Below are 26,724 nucleotides of genomic sequence, written 5' to 3' on the forward strand. Positions count from 1 at the left end.
AGATTTCAGCCTGTTGGCCAGCACCTTGGCGAGGATCTTGTAGTCCACGTTTAGGAGAGAGATGGGACGCCAGTTTTTCAGATCACATCTCTCCCCCTTCCGCTTATACAAGATCGTGATCATCCCTTCCCTCAACGACAGAGGCATTCTGCCCCCCACCACCATCTCCTCGTACACCTCCAACAGGTCCGGGCAGATCAGGTCACCCAGCGCTACAGATCAGGTCATCACCGCCCGGGGTCCTGCCGGGCTTAAAGGATTTAGCGGCAAAGAGCAGCTCCCCCACCGTCAAGGGGTCGTCCATAGCCGCCGCACCTGCGGGATCAACCACGTTAGTGATACCTGACAGGAACCTCTCGGCGGCTTCGGGGTCGGATGACTTGGGGGCGTAGAGGTTTGCTGTAGAAGTCGGAGACGACCCCCACCACCTCCTCCTTGCCCCTCCTCATGTGTCTGGTCTCATCTCGCAGCTCAGTCAGGGGCGTGTGGCCAGCATGGAGCTTCCTGAAAAAGAAAGAGTTACACTTCTCACCCTTCTCCAGGTTCTCCACCTTGGAACGAAAGACGATTCGCTTGGATTCCTCCTCAAAGTGCCTTTTCAAGCTCTTTTTGGTCTCCTCCAGCTCCTCCCTGACGTCCCAGCCACACTGGAGCAGGTCCTGCAGGGACCGCAGCTCGCGCTGCAGTTTCCTGAAGTCCCACTTCTTCGCACACGCCTGTTGTCTGCCTTTTGCCTGAAAGAAACAACGGAATTCGACTTTAACATATTTCCACCAATCGCTGATGCAGTTAAACAGACATTTGTCATTACGCCATACAAGGTATGCATCCCTAAGTTCCTCCATGACCCCCCTCTACTCCAACAGGGCACAATTCAACTTCCAGGAGCCTGGGCCAGGTGGGAATCCATGGCCCAGAGTCCCCCGAAAGCGAATGGCCCTGTGGTCAGAGAAGAAGCAGGGGACCATAGAGTACGACACCTTTCTGACTGCTCTCGAAGTGAAGATGAAGTCTATCCAAGAACGGAGCGAGCCATCGGGGCGGCTCCACGTGTAGTTTACGGAGCCGTTCCCGATGGACCCAACAACGTCCTGCAAGGAGGCCTCTGTCACCATCTCAATCAGCAGCTTAGAAGTCACGTCCAGGTTGGCGGATGTACCAGAACTGCGCCCGTCCACCTCAATGGGGCAGTTGAAGTCACCACCCAACACTACTGCCCTAGTGGTGGCGAGCTCAGCCCGCAGGGCCTGGAGAACATCCAGTCGGACATTCCTCTCAGGGGAGGCATACACGTTGATGAGCCGCACAGGCTTACCCGCCCAGGAACCGTCTGCGACGAGAAGTCTGCCACAGACGAGCTCCCGGACGGAATCAAGTGCAAAGTTACCTCCCCTGATCAGGATGGCCACCCCCGCAGACCTACTGTCACCCCCACCAGACCAGTAGGAAGGGCCATGAGGCCACCGCCTGGCCAGATGGTTTCATTGCAGATCCTTTCATTGCAGAGAGATAGATAGGGACAGACAGCCCTCTGTGTTGGCCAGAAAAGCATTTTTCCAGCAGCAATTGACCTCCCAGTCACATCAGTGTTCTGTTGCACAGAGGGACAGAGAGCAGTGTGTGATGCACAGAAAAGCATTCTTACTGTAGCGATTCACCTCCCAGTCACTACTAGTGTTGCTCGCGAATATTCGCAATTCGAATTTTATTCGCAAATATTGCATATTCGCGAATTCGTGAATATTCGCGAATACAGCACTATATATTCAAAATTTCAAATATTCGCTTTTTTTTTCACAGTACACATCACAGTGATCATTCCTCTCTGATTCCAGCTTGTGTGGTGTAAAGAAGGTTCTAATACTACTGTGTGAGACTGGCATGCGAATTTTCGCATATGTGAAAATTAACATATGCAAATTTTCGCATATGCAAATTTTTCCGTATATGCGAAAATAAAACGCGAATATTACGAATATGCGAATTTAGCGAATATATGACGAATATTCGTCCATATATCCGCGAAATATCACAAATTCGAATATGGCCTATGCTGCTTAACACTAGTCACTACAGCATTCTATTACAGAGAGTGACACAGAGCAGTGTGTTGCACAGAACAGCAGTAATTCAGCTCAAGCACAAATCCTGCCTGATAGGGAGATTGAGAGAAAAAGTGCAATTTTGGGTGTAGTACACAGCGACTGTGTGCTGCAGCACTGGTGTGTACTGCTGGTTTTGTACACAAATACTTTTTAAGTGTACTGATGCGCATTGTCCTCCCCTCATAAGTGCATACCACATACGTATATCTAAGTGGTGTACTATTTTGTTCCTATGAAAGTCTCCAGGGCCTAGATACTGTGAAAGGCCAGGCAAAAGTACACACCAGCTGGTGTTGTACATAAATAGTTTTTAAGCGTACTGGAGTGCATTGTCCTCCCCTAATAAGTGCATACCACATACGTACATCTAAGTGGTGTACCATTTAGCTCCTGTTAAAGTCTTAAGGGCCTAGTTCATTGCAAGGTCCAGACCTTCTGGTCTTGTAGACAAATACTGTTTTAAGCGTACTGGAGCATATTGTCCTCCACTCATATACACACTAAGTATGTCAGGCAGAGAAGTGCCAGGATGTGCACAGAGGAGTGGCAGAGGCCTAAATTCATCAGACAGAGGTCGCAGCAGACTAGGGGCAAGTGGCAGCAGGAGTCGCAGCGAGAGGCCTGAGCTCCCGGTATCAGCTAGCAGTCGTGTCTCGACCAGCAACCCATCTGCCGTCATCAATTGTACACCGCAAAGCACACCCTCCTTGAGCTGCAGCATCGGAAAGGTATCCCCCAACATAGTCTGATTTGCAACTTTTCGACTCGTTGGAATTCCACCCTCCATATGTTGGACCGACTATACGAACAGAGAAAAGCCATCACCGATTTCTTGATGATCCAAGCGGATAGGGGGACTCCCCTGTGTAACTTCAATGTCAACCAGTGGCAGCTGATACGCGACACCTGCCGTTTGCTAAGGCACTTTGAGGAAGCCACCTTATTAGTCAGTCGCCAGGATTATGGGATGAACGACGTAATCCCACTGCTTCATTTACTACAACATGTGTTGGAAACGATGGCTGGTCAGGGCAATGAAGAGGTGGCGCCTACATCTCACAGCCACATGAGCCCTGTGGGGGCTGAACTGGAGGAGGAGGGGGAGGGATACAGTGGAGCACAGTTTAGGTTTCGTGAGATGGGCGTTTTTGCTTGTCATCTGACAAGAGGAGCAGGAGCAGCCAGAGGAGGTAGAGGGTTATGAGGAAGGCGAGACTGAGGACCCAGACACACCGTGGCAGTATGTGGTGGAGATGGAGGCAGGGATCCCCTCCTAATCACTTGCACAAATGGCACGATGCATGCTCAATTTCTTCCGTAGTGACCCGCGAATTGTCACCATTTGGCAGCGGGATGACTTCTGGCTCTCCATCTTATTGAACCCTATCTGCGCCATCGTCCACCCTCTCGCAGGTCAGACTCGGGGGCCCCTCTGCGCTCACCTTCCACTGCCATGGCTGCTGGGGAGGGGTGGGGTGGCAGTCCGTTGGACTTCTGGGCAGCCAAACTTGATTTATGGCCGCAACTAGCAGAGCTTGCAATGGAAAATCTGTCCTACCCAACCAGTAGTATGCCATCAAAGCGGGTGTTTAGTGCGGCGGGGGCCATAGTAACCCCAAGGAGATCTCATCTGTCCACGAAAAATGTGGAGAGACTAACCTTTGTGAAGATTATTTTAGGGCGAGTAACACTTGCCAAGAAGGGAATTAATAATGCAAGAGTAGGGCCTTACAGGGGGAGTTTTTACCCCCACCGGTTACACTGAACCCTACGTTGTTCCCTTCCACCTTTTAGAGGTCTTTGCATCACATCAGTACTTGGTGGTGTAGGTGGCACATCATGTTTTTTGCACACCTTTCCTTTTGTTTGATTTAAAAAAAATGTGGGTACATGTATTTTATCCTAAGAATATTATTAAAAGTAAAGTTTTATGTAATGCATATTCTCAATACTCACACACTAACACTTTTACTAAAGAGACCATTTTCTCCTGCCTACCTGCTTCAGCTACTATTCTGATCCTGCCACCCACCTGATGCCACACATCTGATGCCAAGTTCTCCTTTTTTCACCCACCTTCATCACCGGGTACTGATATTGCCACCCACCGCTCCACTATGTCACCGGGTCACTTTCAGGACTCCTGATGCTGCTGATTCCAGCTCCAGGCTGTCTCATACTGTCACCATATATTCTCCTCATGCTGATGCCAGCTCCAGGCTGTCTCAAACTGCCACATATGTTCTCCTCATGTTGATGCCAGCTCCAGGCTGTCCCATTCTGCTAACATATGTTCTCCTCATACTGATGCCAGCTCCAGGCTTTCTCATTCTGTCACCATATGTTCTCCTCATGCTGATGCCAGCTCCAGGCTGTCTCATACTGCCACATATGTTCTCCTCATGCTGCCACCACCTCCAGGCTGTCTCATTCTGCAACTATATGGTCTCCTCATTCTTCCGCCACCTCCACGCTGTGTAATTCAGCCACTATATGGTCTCCTCATGTTGCCGCCAACTCCACACTGTGTCATTCAGCCACTAAACGATATCCTCATGCTGCCAACAACTCCAGGGTGTGTCATTCAGCCACTATATGGTCTCCTCATGTTGCCGCCAACTCCACACTGTGTCATTCAGCCACTAAACGATATCCTCATGCAGCCAACAACTCCAGGGTGTGTCATTCAGCCACTATATGGTCTCCTCATGCTGCCGCCACCTCCACGCTATGTCATTAAGCCACTATATGATCTCCTAATGCTGCCGCCACCTCCACGCTGTGTCATTCAGGCATTATATGGTCTCCTCACGTTGCCGCCACCTCCAGGCTGTGTCATTTAGCCACTATATGGTCTCCTCATACTGATGCCCCCTCCAGGCTCTGTCATTGTGCCACTCTGCGACAGTGATTCTAATAGCGATCCCTCTAATCTGCATGTCATACTGAATAACAGTATTATTTCACTAACCCAGCACACACCCTGTGCGTGTTACAGCAAGGCAAAGTGATCTACACCCTTGTTGAGGCTTTCTGTAGGCCAGAAATAGCTGTTTTTAATAAATTCGCTCATCTCTAGTCTAGACTAAAGCTCCATAATATATATGTTTAGTAAACTCTAAACAAAATATGAGCTCCAATAAGCAGAAAGGAGTGTCAACAATTAGAAAATAAACTGATGGTTGATTGTTATTATAGTATTGGGGGAAAATAGAAAGCATCTTGGGAGCCATTAGAAGACAGTATTCAGGGGTTTAAGACTACAATACACCCTGTTCCAAATTATTATGCAAATTCTATTTAAGTGTCACAAAGATTAAATATTTTGTTTTTCAGTTTAACTCATGCATGGCATTGTGTCTCAGGGCTCTTTTGATCACTGAAAACAATCTTAGACACCTGTGATAATTAGATTGCCAGGTGAGCCCAATTTAAGGAAAAACTACTAAAGGTGGGTGTTCCACATTATTAAGCAGAGCACCATTTTCAAGCAATATGGGAAGAAAAAGAATCTCTGCCGAAAAGAGTGAAATATTTCAATGCCTTGGACATGGTATGAAAACATTAGATATTTTACAAAAATTTGGAGTACTCCCCTGGAAAACTTTTTTTTTTTTTTTTAAATCAACTGGTGCCAGAAAGTTAAACAGATTTGTAAATTACTTCTATTTAAAAATCTTAATCCTTCTAGTACTTATCAGCTTCTATTTGCTCCACAGGAAGTTATTTTCTTTTTGAATTTCCTTTTCAGTCTGACCACAGTGCTCTCTGCTGACACCTCTGTCCATTTTAGGAACTATCCAGAGCAGGAGAAGTGTGCTATGGGGATTTGCTCCTACTCTAGACTGTTCCTAAAATCATCAGAGATGTCAGCAGAGAGCAAGCACTGTAGTCAGATAGAAAGGAAATTCAAAAAGAAAAGAACTTCCTGTGGAGCAAATAGAAGCTGATAAGAACTAGAAGGATTAAGATTTTTAAATAGGAGTAATTTACAAATCTGTTTAACTTTCTGGCATCAGTTGATTTAAAAAAAAATGTTTTCCAGGGAAGTACCCCTTTAACCCCTTATGGATGCAGGGCGTACCCATACGCCCCCATTTCTGAGTCCTTAAGGACTCAAGGCGTACAGATACGCCCTGTGTTCTTCCGGCCCCTGCCTCTGGGCGGGGACCGGATCGGGATGACTGCTGATATCGTTCAGCAGGCATCCCGGCATATCGCCCAGGGGGTCCTGAGGTCACCACTACGCAATGGTCTCCAAGCTGTTCTCCTCCAGTTGTTGAATAACTACAACTCCAAGCATGGCCTGACTGCCCAGGCATGCTGGGATTTGTAGTTTGGCAACATCAGAAGAGCCAGATGTTACAGAACTACAACTCCCAGCATACCTGGACAGTCTGAGCATGCTTGGAGTTGCAGTTTTGCAACATCTGTAGGGCTACAGCTTGGGCACCACTGTATAGTGGTCTCCAAACTGTGGCCCTCCAGATGTTGCACAACTACAACTCCCAGCATGCCCAGAAAGCCTTTGGCTGTCTGGGCATGCAGGCAGTTGTAGTTTGGCAACTCCTAGAAGGCAGCAGTGAAGGTCACTTACCACTAATCTTCACTGCTGCCTTCACCGCTGCTCTGCTGCCTCCTCACTGCTGCAGATCCGGCCGCCGGTCCTGCTGCCATCCTCCACTGCTCTGGTACTGCCGCCATCTTCTCCCTGCTCTGCCCCCAACTGCCATTGGTCGGTCCATTTTCTCTTATTACCCCTTGTGAAAAACTAAAATTTGGGGTAACACCATCATTTCAGTGTTAAAAATCTAATTTTCCATTTTCACATCCAACTTCAACGCAAAGTCGTCAAACACCTTTGGGGTGTTAAGGCTCACTATACCCCTTTTTTTGTTGCTGTTCTGGCACCCTGGGGACTTTCTAAATGCAAAATGCAACATGCCCCCCAAAAACCATTTCAGCAAAATTCTCTTTCAAAAAGCCAAATTTTGCTCCATCTCTTCTGAGCATTGTAGTGCACCAGCAGAGCACTTAACAACGTCCACATATGGGGTGTTTTCTTAATCTGGAGAAATTGGGCTTCAAATTTATGGGTCCATTTTACCTATTACCCCTATCCAACTTCAACCTGTAAGGTGTTAAGGTTCACCCCTTGTTACATTCCTATGCCATATGGGGGTTATTTTGCTGTTCTGGCACCATGGGGGTTTTGGGGTCCATTTTAACCTATTACCCCTATCCAACTTCAACCTGTAAGGTGTTAAGGTTCACCCCTTGTTACATTCCTATGCCATATGGGGGTTATTTTGCTGTTCTGGCACCATGGGGGCTTCCTAAATGCAACATGGCCCCCAAAAACCATGACAGCAAAATTCGTTTTAAAAAATTCCACAGTTGCTCTTTCCCTCTTGAGCCATGTTGTGAACCTGCAGAGCAATTTATGTCAACATATGAGGTATTTCCATACTATATGGTCTGGGCATGTCTGGGCATGCAGGGAGTTGTAGTTTGGCAACTCCTAGAAGGCAGCAGTGAAGGTCACTTACCACTGATTTTCACTGCTGCCTTCCCCGCTGCTCTGCTGCCTCCTCACTGCTGCAGATCCGGCCGCCGGTCCTGCTGCCATCCTCCACTGCTCTGGTACTGCCGCCATCTTCTCCCTGCTCTGCCCCCAACTTCCATTGGTCGGTCCATTTTCTCTTATTACCCCTTGTGAAAAACAAAAATTTGGGGTAACACCATCATTTCAGTGTTAAAAATCTAATTTTCCATTTTCACATCCAACTTCAACGCAAAGTCGTCAAACACCTTTGGGGTGTTAAGGCTCACTATACCCCTTTTTTGGTTGCTGTTCTGGCACCCTGGGGACTTTCTAAATGCAAAATGCAACATGCCCCCCAAAAACCATTTCAGCAAAATTCTCTTTCAAAAAGCCAAATTTTGCTCCATCTCTTCTGAGCATTGTAGTGCACCAGCAGAGCACTTAACAACGTCCACATATGGGGTGTTTTCTTAATCTGGAGAAATTGGGCTTCAAATTTTGGGGTCCATTTTTACCTATTACCCCTATCCAACTTCAACCTGTAAGGTGTTAAGGTTCACCCCTTGTTACATTCCTATGCCATGTGGGGGTTATTTTGCTGTTCTGGCACCATGGGGGCTTCCTAAATGCAACATGGCCCCCAAAAACCATGACAGCAAAATTCGTTTTCAAAAATTCCACAGTTGCTCTTTCCCTCTTGAGCCATGTTGTGAACCTGCAGAGCAATTTATGTCAACATATGAGGTATTTCCATACTTGATAGAAATTGGCCTACACATTTTGGGGAGCATTTTCTCCATTTACCACTTTTACAAATGTTAAAAATGGGGCTACAAGAACATGTTAGTAGAAAAAATGCAGATTTAGATTTTTCTCCTCCACTTTGTTGCTATTCTTGTGAAACAACTAAAGGGTTAACAAACTTTCTAAATATCATTTTGAATACGTTGAGGGGTGTAGTTTCTATAATGGGGTCATTTATGCAGTATTTCTCACAGAAAGGCCCCTCAAATCCACTTCAAGCTCAACTGTTCCCTGAAAAATTCAGATTATGAAATTATTGTGAAAAAGCCCTTTAATATCATCAAAAAGTAAAAACATGTACCTTTCTGATGCTAACATAAAGTAGACATATTGTATTTGAGAATCAATATAAAATGTCTTTGGAATATCCATTTTACTTACAAGAAGAGAGTTTCAAAGTTAAAAAATGCTAAATTTTCAAAATTTTCATTACATTTTGGGATTTTTCACCAAGAAAGGATGCAAGTAATGCCAACAATTTACCACTATGTTAAAGTAGAATATGTCATGAAAAAACTATCTCGGAATTAGAATGAACAGTAAAAGCATCCCAGAGTTATCAATGCATAAAGTGACAGTGGTCAGAATTGCAAAAAAGGGCTGAGTCCCTAAAGGGTTACCCCGCTGCTCTGCGTTTGGAACAAAATGTTCCAAATACTTAGAGCCGGCGTTGGGAGCTCATGATGTTATAGCCCCACCCCTCATGACATCACACCTCTCACCCTCAATGCAAGTCTATGGGAGGGGGCGTGACAGCTGCCACGCCCCCTCCCATAGACTTGCATTGAGGTAGTGGGACGTGATGTCATGAGGGGCGTGGCTATGACGTCACGAGCTGCCGGCATCGGCACTAAGCATTCGGAACATTCTGTTCCAAACGCTGAGCAGTGGAGTACCCCTTTAAGGTGAAAAAGGGCCTTAAGGGGTTAAGCGTGATCATCGCACTATTAAGACATTTGTGGCTGATTCAGAGCACAGACAGGTGTGTGCAAAGAAATGCACATTGAGGAAGATTTCTGCCAGATCCGTGCATCGGATCAAGTGAGTAGCTGCTAAAATACCATTACATAGCAGCAAACAGATATTTAAAACTGCTGGTGCCTCTGGAGTCCCACACACATCAAGGTGTAGAGTCCTCCAGAGTCTTTCAATTGTGCATAAACATTCTATTTGGCCACCACTAACCAATGCTCATAAGCAGAAATGGCTGCATTGGCCAGAAAAATACATAAAGACTAATCTTCAAACAGTCCTGCTCACTGATGAGTGCCGTGCAACTCTGGATGGTCCAGATGGGTGGAGTAGTGGATGTTTGGTGGACGGCTACCACCCTGTTCCAACAAGACTGCGATGTCAGCAAGGCGGTGGTGGAGTCATGTTTTGGGCTGGAATCATGGGAAGAGAGCAGGTTGGCCCCTATGGGGTCCCCGAAGTTGTAAAGATAACCTTGTCAAAGAATGTGGCATTTCTGACTGACCACTTTCTTCCCTGGTACAGAAGGAATAACTATGCTTTCCGTAATAAAATCATCTTCATGCATGACAATGCACCATCTCATGCCGCAAAGAATACCTCTGCGTCAATGGCTGCTATGGGGATAAAAGGAGAGAAAGTCATGATGTGACCTCCATCCTCCCCTGTCCTCAATCCTATTGAGAACCTTTGTATCATAGTAACATAGTAACATAGTTCATAAGGTTGAAAAAAGACCAGATTCCATCAAGTTCAACCTATATCCCTAATGAGTCCCTACTGAGTTTATCCAGAGGAAGGCAAGCAAAATATCTATGAGGCGTCACGCAAAATATCTATGAGGCGTCAAGCAAAATATCTATGAGGGTGGGAGGCAGTTTACATCCAAACAGCAGATCTGGGTGGCTATTCTGACATCTTGCATACAAATTCAAGCAGAAACTGTCCAAAAACTCACAAGTTCAATGGATGCAAGACTTGTGAAGCTGCTATCAAATAAGGGGTCCTATGTTCAAATGTAATGTGACCTGTTAAAATGTTTAAAAAGTTAAAATGTTGTTAAAAGTTTGATTAAAATAGCTTTTGATTTCAGTAAATATACTGCATACAAAACAAGTGACAATTTTCAGTTCTTTACAACCTATAAAGTGTTTTGAAACTTACTGGCCCAGATTTATCAAACTGTGTGGGAGATAAACTGGAGTGATTTTCCCACAGCAACCAATCACAGCTCAGCTAACAAGCTCTGGTAAAGTGAAAGCTGAGCTGTGATTGGCTGCTGTGGGAAAATCACTTCACTTTTTCTCTCACACAGTTTGATAAATCTGGGCCACTGTGCGTAATAATTTGGAACAGTGCATTGTAAGTTTTCTATGTTTAAAAAAATACTGTTATCATTAGAAGGTTTGTTCAATAAAATTTGAATTTGACTCTTAATAATTAATAATATGAGAATTATGCTGACTGTTATTTACATAAATGATTTAAGTAAATGAAAAAATATATAATTTGCATAATAATTTGTAACAGGGTGTAGTCCTGAGCAATGTCAGCGGTGACCACACCTATGGTAGCCAACTTGCCAGGGTGGACTCAACGGTGAAAGAGGATTAACATTAGATTAAGCAGGTACAGTGATACCCAACGTATGTAAGAGTTCTATTCCTTCCTTTGAAGAGAGGACCACATGCATTTTGTCATCCTGCTGGGTCAGTAATCGGGTAGGATATCCCCACTTGTAACGAATTTTATAAGAGGGCACTGCCATGGTAGTTGGGTTTGAAGTTGTACCGTTGCTGCAGAAAAATCTATATAGAGAGAGACGATGTTGTACTCGAATGGAATGGAATCTCGATCTTGTGCTTTTGCCATCAAGGCCTCTTTGATATGAAAATAATAAATTCTAGTGAGTATGTCACAGGATCAGGCCCTGTGAGGAACACTCTAGTAATAAACCTTTCATACTTTCCTGTAGATAGGCGGTCACATCTTTAGTGGGGACTAATTCAGGGATTCCTCTGAATTTAAAAAGATGTTGAGCAATTGAAAAATTATATAGACTACACTTTTCTGATGGCGGTGGTTCCGACTGCTGGGAGCCAATCGCCCCTTCCCAAAGAGAGCTAATGTCTTCCAAGAACAGCATGCACCACCCTTGTCCTCAGACTGTTTGTGGTATTAAACCTTGGCTCCATTTACCTTAATGGAACTAAGCTGCAATGCCACACACAACCTGAGGACAGAGGAGGTGCTGTTTTTGGAAAAATTAGTTCTGTCTTTGTATCATTGGATAACCCCTTTAAAACCAGTTCAAACGTACTTTACAACACTCCTAGGTGACCTAGCAGTGTTATGCAGGGTTATATGGCTTACAGTGGGGATCAAAAGTTTGGGCACCCCAGGTAAAAAATTGTATTAATGTGCATAAAGAAGCCAAGGAAAGATGGTAAAATCTCCAAAAGGCACCAAATTACAGATTAGACATTCTTATAATATGTCAACAAAAGTTAGATTTTATTTCCATCATTTACACTTTCAAAATAACAGAAAACAAAAAAAATGATGTCTGCAAAAATTGGCAAGTATCACAGCTTGGAAATGCTTTTTGTAGCCAGCCAAGAGTCTTTCAATTCTTGTTTGAGGTATCTTTGCCCATTCTTCCTTACAAAAGTATTCCAGTTCTTTGAGATTTCTGGGCTGTCTGTCACACACTGCTCTTTTAAGGTCTATCCATAGATTTTCAAATATATTGAGGTCAGGAGATTGTGAAGGCCATGGCAAAACCTTCAGTTTACGCCTCTTGATGTAATCCCCTGTGGATTTCGAAGTGTGTTTAGGATCATTATCCATTTCTAGAAGCAATCCTCTCTTTAACTTCAGCTTTTTCACAGATGGCATCAAGTTAGCATCCCAAATTTGCTGAAATTTTATTGAATCCATTTTTCCTTCTACTTGTGAGATGTTCCCTGTGCCACTGGCTGCAATACAACCCCAAAGCATGATTGATCCACCCCAACTTAACAGTTGGACAAAGGTTCTTTTCATTAAATTCTGTTCCACTCCAAATGTACCTTTGCTCATTCCGGCCAAAAAGTTCTATTTTAACCTCATCGGTCCACAGAACTTGTTTCCAAAATGCATCAGGCTTGTCTATATGTTCATTTGCAAAGTTCACATGCTGATTTTTGGGGTTAGGACGTAGAAGAGGGTTTTCTTCTGAGGACTCTTCCATGAAGACCATATTTGTACAAGTATCTCTTTATAGTGGAATAGTGAACCACAACTCCAGTGTCTGCCAGATCTTTCTGGAGGGATTGTGCAGTCAAACGTGGGTTTTGAATTGTTTTTCTCACAATCCTGCGAGCTGATCTGTCTGATATTTTTCTCAGTCTTCCAGATCTTGCTTTAACTTCCACTGTTCCTGATTAGTGTTGAGCGGCACAGGCCATATTCGAATTTGCAATATTTTGCGAATATATGGACGAATATTCGTCATATATTCGCTAAATTCGCATATTCGTAATATTCACGTTTTATTTTCGCATATGCGAACATTCACATATGCGAAAATTTGCATATACAAAAATTTGCATATTCAAAAATTTGCGTACGCAAATTTTCGCATATGCGAAAATCACACGCCAGTCTCACACGGTAGTATTAGAGCCTTCTTTACACCACACAAGCTGGAAGCAGAGAGGGGTGATCACTGTGATGTGTATTGTGAAAAAGAAATGAATATTCGTAATTGCGAATATATACTGCTATATTCGTGAATATTCGCAAATTCGCGAATATGCGATATTCGCGAATAAAATTTGCATTGCGAATATTCGCGAGCAACACTATTCCTGATGACTGCCATTTCTTAATTACATTCCGAACAGAGGATATTGACATCTGAAAACATTTTGCTATCTTCTTATAGCCTTCTCCAGCTTTGTGAGCGTCAACTATTTTCAGTTTCAGATTTCTAGACAACTGCTTAGAAGAACCCATGGTGCTGATTGTTGGGGCAAGGTCAGATGAGTCTGGGCATTGAAAAATCTTTGAGATTGACATCACCTGGTCTTCCCAGATGATGATTGAGAACAATCCATGACACTGGCAGGGGGCAGTGCATGCTATAAATTCTGCAGGGTGCCCAAACTTTTGCAGACGCCATTTTTTTGTTTTCTGTTATTTTGAAAGTGTAAATAATGGAAAAAAAATATAACTTTTGTTGACATATTATAAGAATGTCTAATCTGTAATTTGATGTCTTTTGGAGACTTTTCCATCTTTCCTTGGCTTCTTTATGCACATTAATACAAATTTTTACCTGGGGTGCCCAAACTTTTGATCCCCACTGTATAAGCAGTGTTCTACGTGAGTCTTAGGGTTATTACTAAGTTGCAGCTTTGCCTCGAGCTTATTTGCTCAGAATCAAACTCTTTAACAAAATGTTTTGAATCTGCCGATGCAAACTTTTGAAAACTTCGTTCATCTTTAGTAACCAAGCTAAAAATATATATATTTACAGTTTTTCACATGTGCAAACTACATTTGTAGCTACATTGGTCGTACAGTACAGTGGTCCCTCAAGTTACAAATTTAATCGGTTCCAGGACGACCATTGTATGTTGAAACGATTGTATGTTGAGACCATAAATCTATGGAGACCTGGTAATTTGTTCTGAAGCTCCCAAAATATCAGCCAAAAATAGGAAGAAGTGAGGAGTAAAGAAAAATAAGTATATAACTAATACAGATAAAGCAGGTCCTTACATATAATAGTAAGAAAGATCTGCTGAGAGCTGTAAATCACTGTCTATGTAGAGGACAGGAGCTTCTTCAGGGTCCTGTACAGAACACACAATATCCTAAAAAAGTAACATGGAGCCACGCTCACCTGGAGCTGCTATCCCTGGCACAGGGAAAGAGTAGTACAGAACATGTACTACTGTCAGCCAGTCAGTGCATGCACTTCAGGAATAAAGGGGTGTTACCAGTGAAATGCCCATTCTGATTGATCAGTTCTTCTTGGTATTGACACGTTTTGCATATCTGGAATGTCTGTTGCATTGTATGTTGAGTCTGGTTTCAAGTTACAATGGTCCAGAGAAGACCATTGTATGTTGAAACTATTGTATGTTGAGGTCATTGTAAGTTGAGGGATCACTGTACAACAACCATCCAGTTTTTTCACATGCAAATTATATATATAGGAACGTATGTAAAGGGGCATAATACAAACAGTAAATTAATGCAAACTTAGATGCTATGTGCAAACAATAAAAACACATTTATAGCAATATTTAAACAACAGTAAATTACTTTGTGTTAGCAGGAAATTAATGTGTGGTGTCTGGTTTTTTTCAATATAAGTTTCATTCAAATTATACAAAAACATTTACACATTATTAATTAAGACATTAAAGTAATAGCCAAAAATAATATTAATGCTTGACTAATGTAACTTTTATGACTGTGGCTGAGGAATTAAAATTGGTAAATTCTATTGAAAGGCCATGCAATGGTGGCGTCAGAGCTAGTCGTGTTTATATTTGCATAACTATCCATGAGTGATGATCAGTCACATGAGGACAGTCTGAGTGCTGTCATTTCTAAGCACTATCTCACACCATTAAAAAGTACTGGCGACAATCATCATGGAGGGAGTTTTGACTACAAATCATAATCATGATGCCATGCTGTATAGGAGAAAATAAATCTTGCTTCTGGAACTGCAGGATGTAGTAATACAGTGAGTGAATGGGTTGGAAAAAATGCCTCAAGGGCTTATCTGCTATATATATTTACAGAGGGAAATCTTCTTTCATAATACATAAATTATGCTCCAAGATGAGAAATATATTTAGGGAAAAAAAAAAATAATTCCTTTATTAGAAATATGCTTACATTATATTTCATGCAAAATGTTGGCGGAAAGGTTGTAGAAACCAGACATATATCTTGCACCTTACTGTTTAACAAATACCTCTGAATTCTGGCAAAACATAAGGCAAAATATAAAAACAGACATAAGGGGCTATTGGTTAGATGATTAGAATAAAAATGTTTCTAGAAATCTAAGAAAATGTGCATGCCTAACCTCAAAATGGGTGTGATGGTCAAGTCTCATGATGAGTGATATAGCGAAAAATCTTAAAAACTTATCAGCTGCTGTATACTACAGAGAAAGTTTTTTTTCTTTTTGAATTTCTTTTCTGTCTGACCACAGTGCTCTCTGCTGACACTTCTGTCCATATCAGGAACTGTCCAGAGCAGAAGAGGTTTGCTATGGGGATATTCTCCTGCTCTGGATAGTTTCTGACACGGACAGAGGTGTCAGCAGAGAGCACTGTGGACAGACAGAAAATAAATTCAAAAAGAGAAGAACTTTCTCTGTAGTAAACAGCAGCTGATAAGTACTGGAAGGATTAAGATTTTTTTCATAGAAGTCATTTACAAATCTGTTTTACTTTCTGGCACCAGTTGATTTAAGATAAATTGTTTTCCACTGGAGTACCCCTTTAAGTGGACGATAGGAGGCGAAGGGAAGAAGAACCTTAATTGATTGGTTAGAGGGTTGAGAAATGGGGAATTATAAATGGGGGTGGATCTTCTTCCTTTCGCCCACTTGGAACCAGAGCTGTCCACCTGCTCTCCCTGGAACCTTGGTGGTTGATGTTTGGATATATGGTTTATTCTATACATGTTGTTGGTTTGGTAGGTCCTTGCCAGAGGTCATTCGGTTAAAATTCTGGTTGAGGAGGCACCATCTTAAGTATTGTTTCCCCACCTATGGTGGCTATTCCAGGACAGGCTAAAGTCTCCACCGAAGTAATTCTTAACAGTTACTTTATTAGTACCTGAGGCGGTGGTCATGTCTGGGAAGTGGTGTTTACTATTGCATTAACTGTGTACAAAGAGACATATGTTCTTGTGCATTGCATTTATGAAATGCCTGTTGTGTTATGTGATTATTTAAATTGGTCTGTCGCCTTATGGCAGTGTTGTTAATATTTATTGTTATGGTAATAAACAGCTGCACGACCAATAAAATTCAACCCAAAGACTCTGTTATCATTTGTGTCGTGGGGTCACATGAGTTATATGGTGAGTTACCAAGGCAAACAGGAATCCCTCTTCCTACCATCATAAGCATACAAAGCTAATGCAGAATTATTTAACTCCAACATGAAAGACACAGGATAAAATGGCTTGTTATAAATAATATTAACAAAAAATATATAAAAAACACAAAACAAGCATCACACATATGATAAGTGGACTTTGGCTGTAGATGTGATTTATGAATTTGTTTATAACAATTATACAGGGTGATGTCATTGTGAAATCCAGTGCAAGTCGGTCATTTATTGGCTTGAGTTTTATATGAGACATTTTTAAAAGAAAATAATATAAACAAACTATTCTTATCTAATATTTATGCAGGTCTGCCAAGTGAGAACCCAAGGTGAATGAAGGAACATGAAATATCCTGCGGTAGGACCTGGAATTTTTAAGAAATATGATGTGACTATAGTAATTGTAAATGTATCATACAGTATTTATTACAATTATAGAGTATGCTGTACATTTCTAGATGATAAAAGATAAGATAAGCTTCTGCCAGCTCCCTGAACATGGTGTATTAACGTGTTAGCCAGAAAATCTATGTAAACTGCGCTGATACTGCTATGTAGACCAGAGGTCACGTTCTCTATGTTTCTCTATGGACAGTCTCATAGAGATGCAAAGTGAAAGTGATTTCGTGAAAAATCTAGTATCCATGCCACAGAGTTTGCTCCGTGCACCGAATGTCTAGGGTGCCGCAGCCAAGATCGCGGGGCTCCCCAGCGCCGGGACCCCCGCAATCAAATATCTTATCCCCTATCCTTTGGATAGGGATAAGATGTCTAGGGGCGGAATACCCCTTTAAGGCTAAAATTGTCCCGGTCCTTAAATGCGACAGGGAGATGAAAATCTGGTAATGCAAACTGATAAGAACATTAGGGAATGTTCACACGCAGATTTATTTGCAGAATGACTGCCTGGAAATTTCCAGCACACATTCCGCAGACAGCAGGTGCCTATAAAACATGCCCGCGCTAGGGCTGCTCAAAAGTGCGTTGGTTCCATAGGCGACAATGTATTTCCGAGCGGATTCTACACGTCACACATGTTAATCCTTTTTGTGGAGACTGGAATGAGAATTTTTGTGACAGATTTTTTTGCTGTGTGCATGTGATTAGCGAAAGCAAGGTGATAACAAACATAGAAGCAGGGGTATATTGGGTGGCTATAGATGTTAAACCATAGATTTACAGGACCATCTCTTCTATTCCTGCTGCTACCTGGTTCCCCCGATTAGCATTTACTCGTACCTGTCTTGACACACAAGAAATGCCTGCTTAGCCAATAACATAAAACTGATCAAGTTCTCCACTCTACAAATACCATTTCTCTAAAAAATAATACCTACTGTAACCAGTATTTGCTGGATATGCTTTAGGATTTTAGCCATTACAAAAGTAAAGTATGGCCCTGCATGTTTTCAGGAAACAACAGCCCAGCTTGAGATTTGATTCAGAATATTTGCACCGCAGGTATAGAGGAAGGTAGATGCACCCACCGGATCAGGAGATAAAGCATTTATCCTTCTTAATTAGAACTAAGGTTAAAAGGCAAGAACCTCAGGAGCCAGATTAAATGCTCCTGTCAACAGTCGTTTCACGCCTCTCAGCAGTTCATTCCAGATAAAATGAATTGGAGACTTTCCAATAGTTTTTGCCTTGAGAAAGAACTTATAAGGTGATAAGCATATGTAACCCCTACATATGTATAAACAAGAGTGTTTTTACTCTGTCAGTTCATTTTTGCCTGTAATAGCCTGGTTCCTGCAATCCCCAAGTAAAGAACCAAACCAGATTCACCAACTTATATGATCCCCATTAGGCAAAATTTCCACACAACTTATTTTTGTTTGAATAATGCCCAAAAAAAAAAAAAAAAAAAAAAAATCCGCAAAAATGCTGCAAAAAGCAGTGGCAGTTTTTAAAGTGATTTTTCTGAAGTTTTTCTGTGTATGGAAACTATTTTTTTGACTCTGTGGCAGTTTTTTTGCTGTCTTCAGGGTATCACTCCGTGGGTTGGATGCAGAGCAGCCGGCCCATGGAGTGTAAAGTGGTAAGTAGTGATGGATAGTATCCTTACTAACCTCACCAGCAGTATACTGTCTCTGCTCTTAGGCTGGGTTCACACTACGTTTTGTCCCATACGGGAGCGCATACGGCAGGAGGGAGCTAAAACATCGCGCTCCCGTATGTGACCATATGCGCTCCCGTATGTCATTCACTTCAATGAGCCGACCGGAGTGAAACGTTCGGTCCGGTCGGCTCATTTTTGCGCCGTATGCGCTTTTACAACCGGACCTAAAACCGTGGTCAACCACGGTTTTAGGTCCGGTTGTAAAAGCGCATATGGCGCAAAAATGAGCCGACCGGACCGAACGTTTCACTCCGGTCGGCTCATTGAAGTGAATGGCATACGGGAGCGCATACGGTTACATACGGGAGCGCGAGCTTTTAGCTCCCTCCTGCCGTATGCGCTCCCGTATGGGACAAAACGTAGTGTGAACCCACCCTTAGCTGGGCTGAGCTGGACCCGCAGCTATACAGCTATACAATCCCCTATTGACTACCTGCTATCTGGCCACAGGGTTTTTCACACCAAAATGAATGAATTTCAGTGATAATTGTCTAGTATACATGATCTGTTTAAATACAGTATATGTGTATATGGATGTATGCATATAAAATTGTAAAAAAATAAAAATAAACTATGATTAATTTTCATTAGTTCCCATGCATAATTAGCATTAGGAACTGATAGTCAACAGTTTATGTGCTCCCAGATATTAGTTTCGGATAACTATATGGTTGAAATCACCGATGCAACATTTATGGTAGTAATTAACAGCACAGAAAAAAGTCCTTAGCACACATGTTCTTAATGCAAATATAATACCTTATCTTTATTCCAGCATAACAGGCACAGACAAGAGGATAGCACAAACACCGACTGTTACGCCGAGCGCTCCGGGTCCCCGCTCCTCCCCGGAGCGCTCGCAGCATTCTCGCATTTGCAGCGCCCCGGTCAGACCTGCTGACCGGGTGCGCTGCAATATCCCTCTCAGCCGGGATGCGATTCGCGATGCGGGAGGCGCCCGCTCGCAATGCACGTCCCGGCTCCCGTACCTGACTCGTTCCCCGTCTGTCTTGTCCCGGCGCGCGCGGCCCCGCTCCTTAGGGCGCACGCGCGCCGGGTCTCTGCAATTTAAAGGGCCACTGCGCCACTGATTGGCGCAGCAGGCTTAATCAGTGTGTTCACCTGTGCACTTCCCTACTTAGACCTCACTTCCCCTGCACTCCCTCGCCGGATCTTGTTGCCATTGTGCCAGTGAAAGTGTTTCCTTGTGTGTTCCTAGCCTGTGTTCCAGACCTCCTGCCGTTGCCCCTGACTACGATCCTTGCTGCCTGCCCTGACCTTCTGCTACGTCCGACCTTGCCCTTGTCTACTCCCTTGTACCGCGCCTATCTTCAGCAGTCAGAGAGGTTGAGCCGTCGCTGGTGGATACGACCTGGTTGCTACCGCCGCTGCAAGACCATCCCGCTTTGCGGCGGGCTCTGGTGAATACCAGTAGCAACTTAGAACCGGTCCACCAACACGGTCCACGCCAATCCCTCTCTGGCACAGAGGATCCACCTCCAGCCAGCCGAACCGTGACAGTAGATTCGACCATGGATCCCGCTGAAGTCCCACTGCCAGTTGTCGCCGACCTCACCACGGTGGTCGCCCAGCAGTCGCAACAAATAGCGCAACAAGGCCACCAGCTGTCTCAACTGACCGTGATGCTACAGCAGCTATTACCTCAGCTCCAGCAACCATCTCCTCCGCCAGCTCCTGCACCTCCTCCGCAGCGAGTGGCCGCTTCCGGCCTACGATTATCCTTGCCGGATAAATTTGATGGGGACTCTAAGTTTTGCCGTGGTTTTCTTTCGCAATGTTCCCTGCACTTGGAGATGATGTCGGACCAGTTTCCTACTGAAAGGTCTAAGGTGGCTTTCGTAGTCAGCCTTCTGTCTGGGAAAGCTCTGTCATGGGCCACACCGCTCTGGGACCGCAATGACCCTGTCACTGCCTCTGTACACTCCTTCTTCACGGAGATCCGAAGTGTCTTTGAGGAACCTGCCCGAGCCTCTTCTGCTGAGACTGCCCTGCTGAACCTGGTCCAGGGTAATTCTTCTGTTGGCGAGTACGCCATCCAATTCCGTACTCTTGCCTCCGAATTATCCTGGAATAATGAGGCCCTCTGCGCGACCTTTAAAAAAGGCCTATCCAGCAACATTAAAGATGTGCTGGCCGCACGAGAAATTCCTGCTAACCTGCATGAACTTATTCATCTTGCCACCCGCATTGACATGCGTTTTTCCGAAAGGCGTCAGGAGCTCCGCCAGGATATGGACTTTGTTCGCACGAGGCGCTTTCTCTCCTCGGCTCCTCTCTCCTCCGGTCCTCTGCAATCCGTTCCTGTGCCTCCCGCCGTGGAGGCTATGCAAGTTGACCGGTCTCGCTTGACACCTCAAGAGAGGACACGACGCCGCATGGAGAATCTATGCCTGTACTGTGCTGGTACCGAACACTTCTTGAAAGATTGTCCTATCCGTCTTCCCCGCCTGGAAAGACGTATGCTGACTCCGCACAAAGGTGAGACAGTTCTTGATGTCAACTCTGCTTCTCCACGCCTTACTGTGCCTGTGCGGATATCTTCCTCTACCTTCTCCTTCTCTGCTATGGCCTTCTTGGATTCCGGATCTGCAGGAAATTTTATTTTGGCCTCTCTCATCAACAGGTTCAACATCCCGGTGACCAGTCTCGCCAGACCCCTCTACATCAATTCTGTTAACAACGAAAGATTGGACTGTACCGTGCGTTACCGCACGGAACCTCTCCTAATGTGCATCGGACCTCATCACAGAAAAATTGAATTTTTGGTCCTCTCCAACTGCACTTCTGAAATTCTTCTTGGATTACCGTGGCTTCAACGCCATTCCCCAACCCTTGATTGGTCCACAGGAGAAATCAAGAACTGGGGTACTTCTTGTCACAAGGACTGTCTTAAACCGGTTCCCAGTACTCCTTGCCGTGACCCTGTGGTTCCTCCTGTATCTGGTCTTCCTAAGGCTTATATGGACTATGCTGACGTTTTTTGCAAAAAGCAAGCTGAGACTTTACCTCCTCACAGGCCTTATGACTGTCCTATTGACCTCCTCCCGGGCACTACTCCACCCCGGGGCAGAATCTATCCTCTGTCTGCTCCAGAGACTCTAGCCATGTCAGAATACATCCAGGAGAATTTAAAGAAGGGGTTTATCTGCAAGTCCTCCTCCCCTGCCGGAGCTGGATTTTTTTTTGTGTCTAAAAAAGATGGCTCCCTACGTCCTTGCATTGATTACTGCGGACTTAATAAAATCACGGTAAAAAAACGCTACCCCCTACCTCTTATCTCGGAACTCTTTGATCGCCTACAAGGTGCCCACATCTTTACCAAACTGGACTTAAGAGGTGCTTATAATCTCATCCGCATCAGAGAGGGGGACGAATGGAAGACCGCATTTAACACCAGAGATGGACACTTTGAGTATCTGGTCATGCCCTTTGGCCTTTGCAACGCCCCTGCTGTCTTCCAAGACTTTGTTAATGACATTTTTCGTGATCTCCTATATTCCTGTGTTGTGGTTTATCTGGATGACATCCTGATTTTTTCTGCCAACTTAGAAGAACACCGTCAGCATGTCCGCATGGTTCTTCAGAGACTTCGGGACAATCAACTTTATGCCAAAATGGAGAAATGTCTCTTTGAATGTCAATCTCTTCCTTTCCTAGGATACTTGGTCTCTGGCCAGGGACTACAAATGGACCCAGATAAACTCTCTGCCGTCTTAGATTGGCCACGCCCCTCCGGACTCCGTGCTATCCAACGTTTTTTGGGGTTCGCCAATTATTACAGACAGTTTATTCCACACTTTTCCACTATTGTGGCTCCTATCGTGGCTTTAACCAAGAAAAATGCCAATCCTAAGTCCTGGTCTCCCCAAGCGGAAGACGCATTTAAACATCTCAAGTCTGCCTTTTCTTCTGCTCCCGTGCTCTCCAGACCTGACCCAGCTAAACCCTTCCTATTGGAGGTAGATGCCTCCTCAGTGGGAGCTGGAGCTGTCCTTCTACAAAAAAATTCTTCCGGGCATGCTGTGACTTGTGATTTTTTTTCTAGGACCTTCTCCCCGGCAGAGAGAAATTACTCCATCGGGGATCGAGAACTATTGGCCATTAAATTGGCGCTTGAGGAATGGAGGCACCTGCTGGAGGGATCAAAATTTCCAGTTATCATATACACTGATCACAAGAATCTCTCCTATCTCCAGTCTGCCCAACGACTGAACCCTCGCCAGACCAGGTGGTCGTTATTCTTTGCCCGTTTTGACTTTGAAATTCATTTTCGCCCTGCTGACAAGAACATTAGGGCCAATGCCCTCTCTCGTTCTTCTGATGCCTCTGAAGTAGAGGTCTCTCCGCAACACATCATTCCTCCTGACTGTCTGATCTCCACTTCTCCAGCCTCCATCAGGCAAACTCCTCCAGGGAAGACCTTCGTTTCTCCACGCCAGCGTCTCGGGATTCTCAAATGGGGACACTCCTCCCACCTCGCAGGCCATGCGGGCATCAAAAAATCCTTGCAACTCATCTCTCGTTTTTATTGGTGGCCGACTCTGGCGACTGATGTTGTTGATTTTGTGCGGGCCTGTACGGTCTGTGCCCGGGATAAGACTCCTCGCCAGAAGCCTGCTGGCCTCCTTCATCCTCTGCCTGTCCCCGAACAGCCTTGGTCACAGATTGGTATGGACTTTATTACGTACTTACCCTCATCCCGTGGCAACACAGTTGTTTGGGTGGTCGTTGATCGATTTTCCAAGATGGCACATTTTATTCCTCTTCCTGGTCTTCCTTCAGCGCCTCAGTTGGCAAAGCAATTTTTTGTACACATTTTTCGCCTTCACGGTTTGCCCACGCATATCGTCTCGGATAGAGGCGTCCAATTCGTGTCTAAATTCTGGAGGGCCCTCTGTAAACAGCTCAAGATCAAATTAAACTTCTCTTCTTCTTATCATCCCCAATCCAATGGGCAAGTAGAAAGAATTAATCAGGTCCTGGGTGACTATTTACGGCATTTTGTTTCCTCCCGCCAGGATGACTGGGCAGATCTTCTACCATGGGCCGAATTCTCATACAACTTCAGAGTCTCCGAATCTTCTGCTAAATCCCCATTTTTCGTGGTGTATGGCCGTCACCCTCTTCCCCCCCCCTCCCTTGCCCTCTGGTTTGCCCGCGGTGGATGAAGTGACTCGTGATTTTTCCACCATATGGAAAGAGACCCAAAATTCTCTTTTACAGGCTTCATCCCGGATGAAAAGAATTGCCGATAAGAAAAGAAGAACTCCCCCCATTTTTGCTCCTGGAGACAAGGTATGGCTCTCCGCTAGATATGTCCGCTTTCGTGTCCCCAGTTACAAACTGGGACCACGCTATCTTGGCCCTTTCAAAGTCTTGTGCCAGATTAACCCTGTCTCTTACAAACTCCTTCTCCCTCCTCTTCGTATTCCCATTGCCTTCCATGTCTCTCTCCTTAAACCACTGTTTCCGGTTCTTCTGACGTCTTCTCCGTGAAGGAGATTCTGGCCTCCAAGACTGTCAGAAAGAAAACATTTTTTTTGGTGGATTGGGAGGGCTGTGGCCCAGAGGAGAGATCCTGGGAACCTGAGGACAACATTCTAGACAAAAGTCTTATCCTCAGGTTCTCAGGCTCCAAGAAGAGGGGGAGACCCAAGGGGGGGGGGGGGTACTGTTACGCCGAGCGCTCCGGGTCCCCGCTCCTCCCCGGAGCGCTCGCAGCATTCTCGCATTTGCAGCGCCCCGGTCAGACCTGCTGACCGGGTGCGCTGCAATATCCCTCTCAGCCGGGATGCGATTCGCGATGCGGGAGGCGCCCGCTCGCGATGCGCGTCCCGGCTCCCGTACCTGACTCGTTCCCCGTCTGTCTTGTCCCGGCGCGCGCGGCCCCGCTCCTTAGGGCGTGCGCGCGCCGGGTCTCTGCAATTTAAAGGGCCACTGCGCCACTGATTGGCGCAGCAGGCTTAATCAGTGTGTTCACCAGTGCACTTCCCTACTTATACCTCACTTCCCCTGCACTCCCTCGCCGGATCTTGTTGCCATTGTGCCAGTGAAAGCGTTTCCTTGTGTGTTCCTAGCCTGTGTTCCAGACCTCCTGCCGTTGCCCCTGACTACGATCCTTGCTGCCTGCCCTGACCTTCTGCTACATCCGACCTTGCCCTTGTCTACTCCCTTGTACCGCGCCTATCTTCAGCAGTCAGAGAGGTTGAGCCGTTGCTGGTGGATACGACCTGGTTGCTACCGCCGCTGCAAGACCATCCCGCTTTGCGGCGGGCTCTGGTGAATACCAGTAGCAACTTAGAACCGGTCCACCAACACGGTCCACGCCAATCCCTCTCTGGCACAGAGGATCCACCTCCAGCCAGCCGAACCGTGACACCGACGAGCACACTTTCTTAAGGGTCATGTGACGCAAAACTAGCGCTCGTCTGTGTTAGTGCTATCCTCTCATCTGTGTTAGTGCTATCCTCTCATCTGTGCCTGTTATGCTGGAATAAAGACAAGGTATTTTATTTGCATCTAGTACACCTGTGCTGAGGACTTTTTTGTGTGCTGTTTATTATGAAGTTACCCTTACTGTGGACTCAGCAGCACTGTGTACATTAAGGGAAGGTCTGCTCGTATATACTAAAAACAGGAGAGAAGGCGCTCCATAGGGTAATACCACCGGAGATGGGGGGAGGGGAGAGTAAAAGCTAATTTTAAACTGCTCACCCTGGTTGGTTGTGTAGCCTCATACACAACAATGGAAATCGCTTGGATACAATGGTCCGTCTGCGGCCCTCCTGGTGTGGATTGCACAACGTATAGGTACAAGAAAAGGCTTCAGTATAGGGTGCAGGAGTATATCGGCGCTAAACGGACCCAGGACACAGCAGGTAAGAAGGTAAAATCCAATTTATTTGATGCGACACGTTTCCCTGCACAAGCGCAGATTCATCAGGCATCTTATGCCTGATGAATCTGCGCTGGTGCAGGGAAACAAATTGCATCAAATAAATTGGATTTTACCTTCTTACCTGCTGTGTCCTGGGTCCGTTCAGCGCCGATGTACTCCTGCACCCTATACTGAAGCCTTTTCTTGTACCTATACGTTGTGCTCGTATATACGGCATATTCCTCTGCTATATCCCGTTGAGTGGTGCCGATTATTCTTTCTTTGATTGCATTTATGGTAGTATTTGCTGAGGCTTTTGATGCTGTTTTTGAGCCAATACCAGGAGTACATTCAAAAAGAAGCAAAACTATAGAGACTGATTAGTTCATTGAATGAATGGAGAAAAATAAAGAATAGAGAAGAAGAAACACGGGAGGCACTCACTCCTGAAGTGATCCATCTAGTGAAAAATTCTTTATTCTAGGTGCAAAACTTCATTCCACATGGAACGCCAGACCAGCAAGTTGATTACAGCCATTTCTCCCCCCTCTGGACGCTTCTACATAACACCTCATAGTTAAAGGTGTGGATAGCGTTCTAAAAGGTGACAGTGCTGACTGCTTTCTCTATGGACTGTACAAGATAAATTAACCCCTTTGTATTTGCACCCACCTCATGTGCTAGGTAAGTCTAAGTGTGACAACTACCATTAATATGATTGTATTTCTTGTTGTAATTATCATAACCTGTTATATAACTTATATAGGTTCTATAATTATATGATTTATTCAGTTGATAATGATAGACTTGGCCTTAAAGACATTTGGAAATATCTGGAATCTGGTCAGTTAGTCCAAACAAGTGAAGTTCACAGTCCCCTTATTGTATTTTCAAGCGGATTATAGGTTAAGGGGTTGTCCAGGAATCGAAAAACAGACCTATTTTCTTTCAAAGACCGCTCCTTGTCTGTCTCCAAGTTGGGTGTGTTTCTGCAGCTCAGTTCCATTGAAGTGAATGGTGCCAAGTTGTAATACCACACCCAAAGGGGAGACAGAAAGGGAGTGGTCTTTGAAAGGAAATAGGTCTATTTTTCGATTCCTGGACAACCCCTTTAACCCCTTAAGGACCGGGGATTTTTCCGTTTT

Source organism: Hyla sarda, chromosome 9, assembly GCF_029499605.1.
Source record: "Hyla sarda isolate aHylSar1 chromosome 9, aHylSar1.hap1, whole genome shotgun sequence".
NCBI classification, from domain to species: domain Eukaryota; kingdom Metazoa; phylum Chordata; class Amphibia; order Anura; family Hylidae; genus Hyla; species Hyla sarda.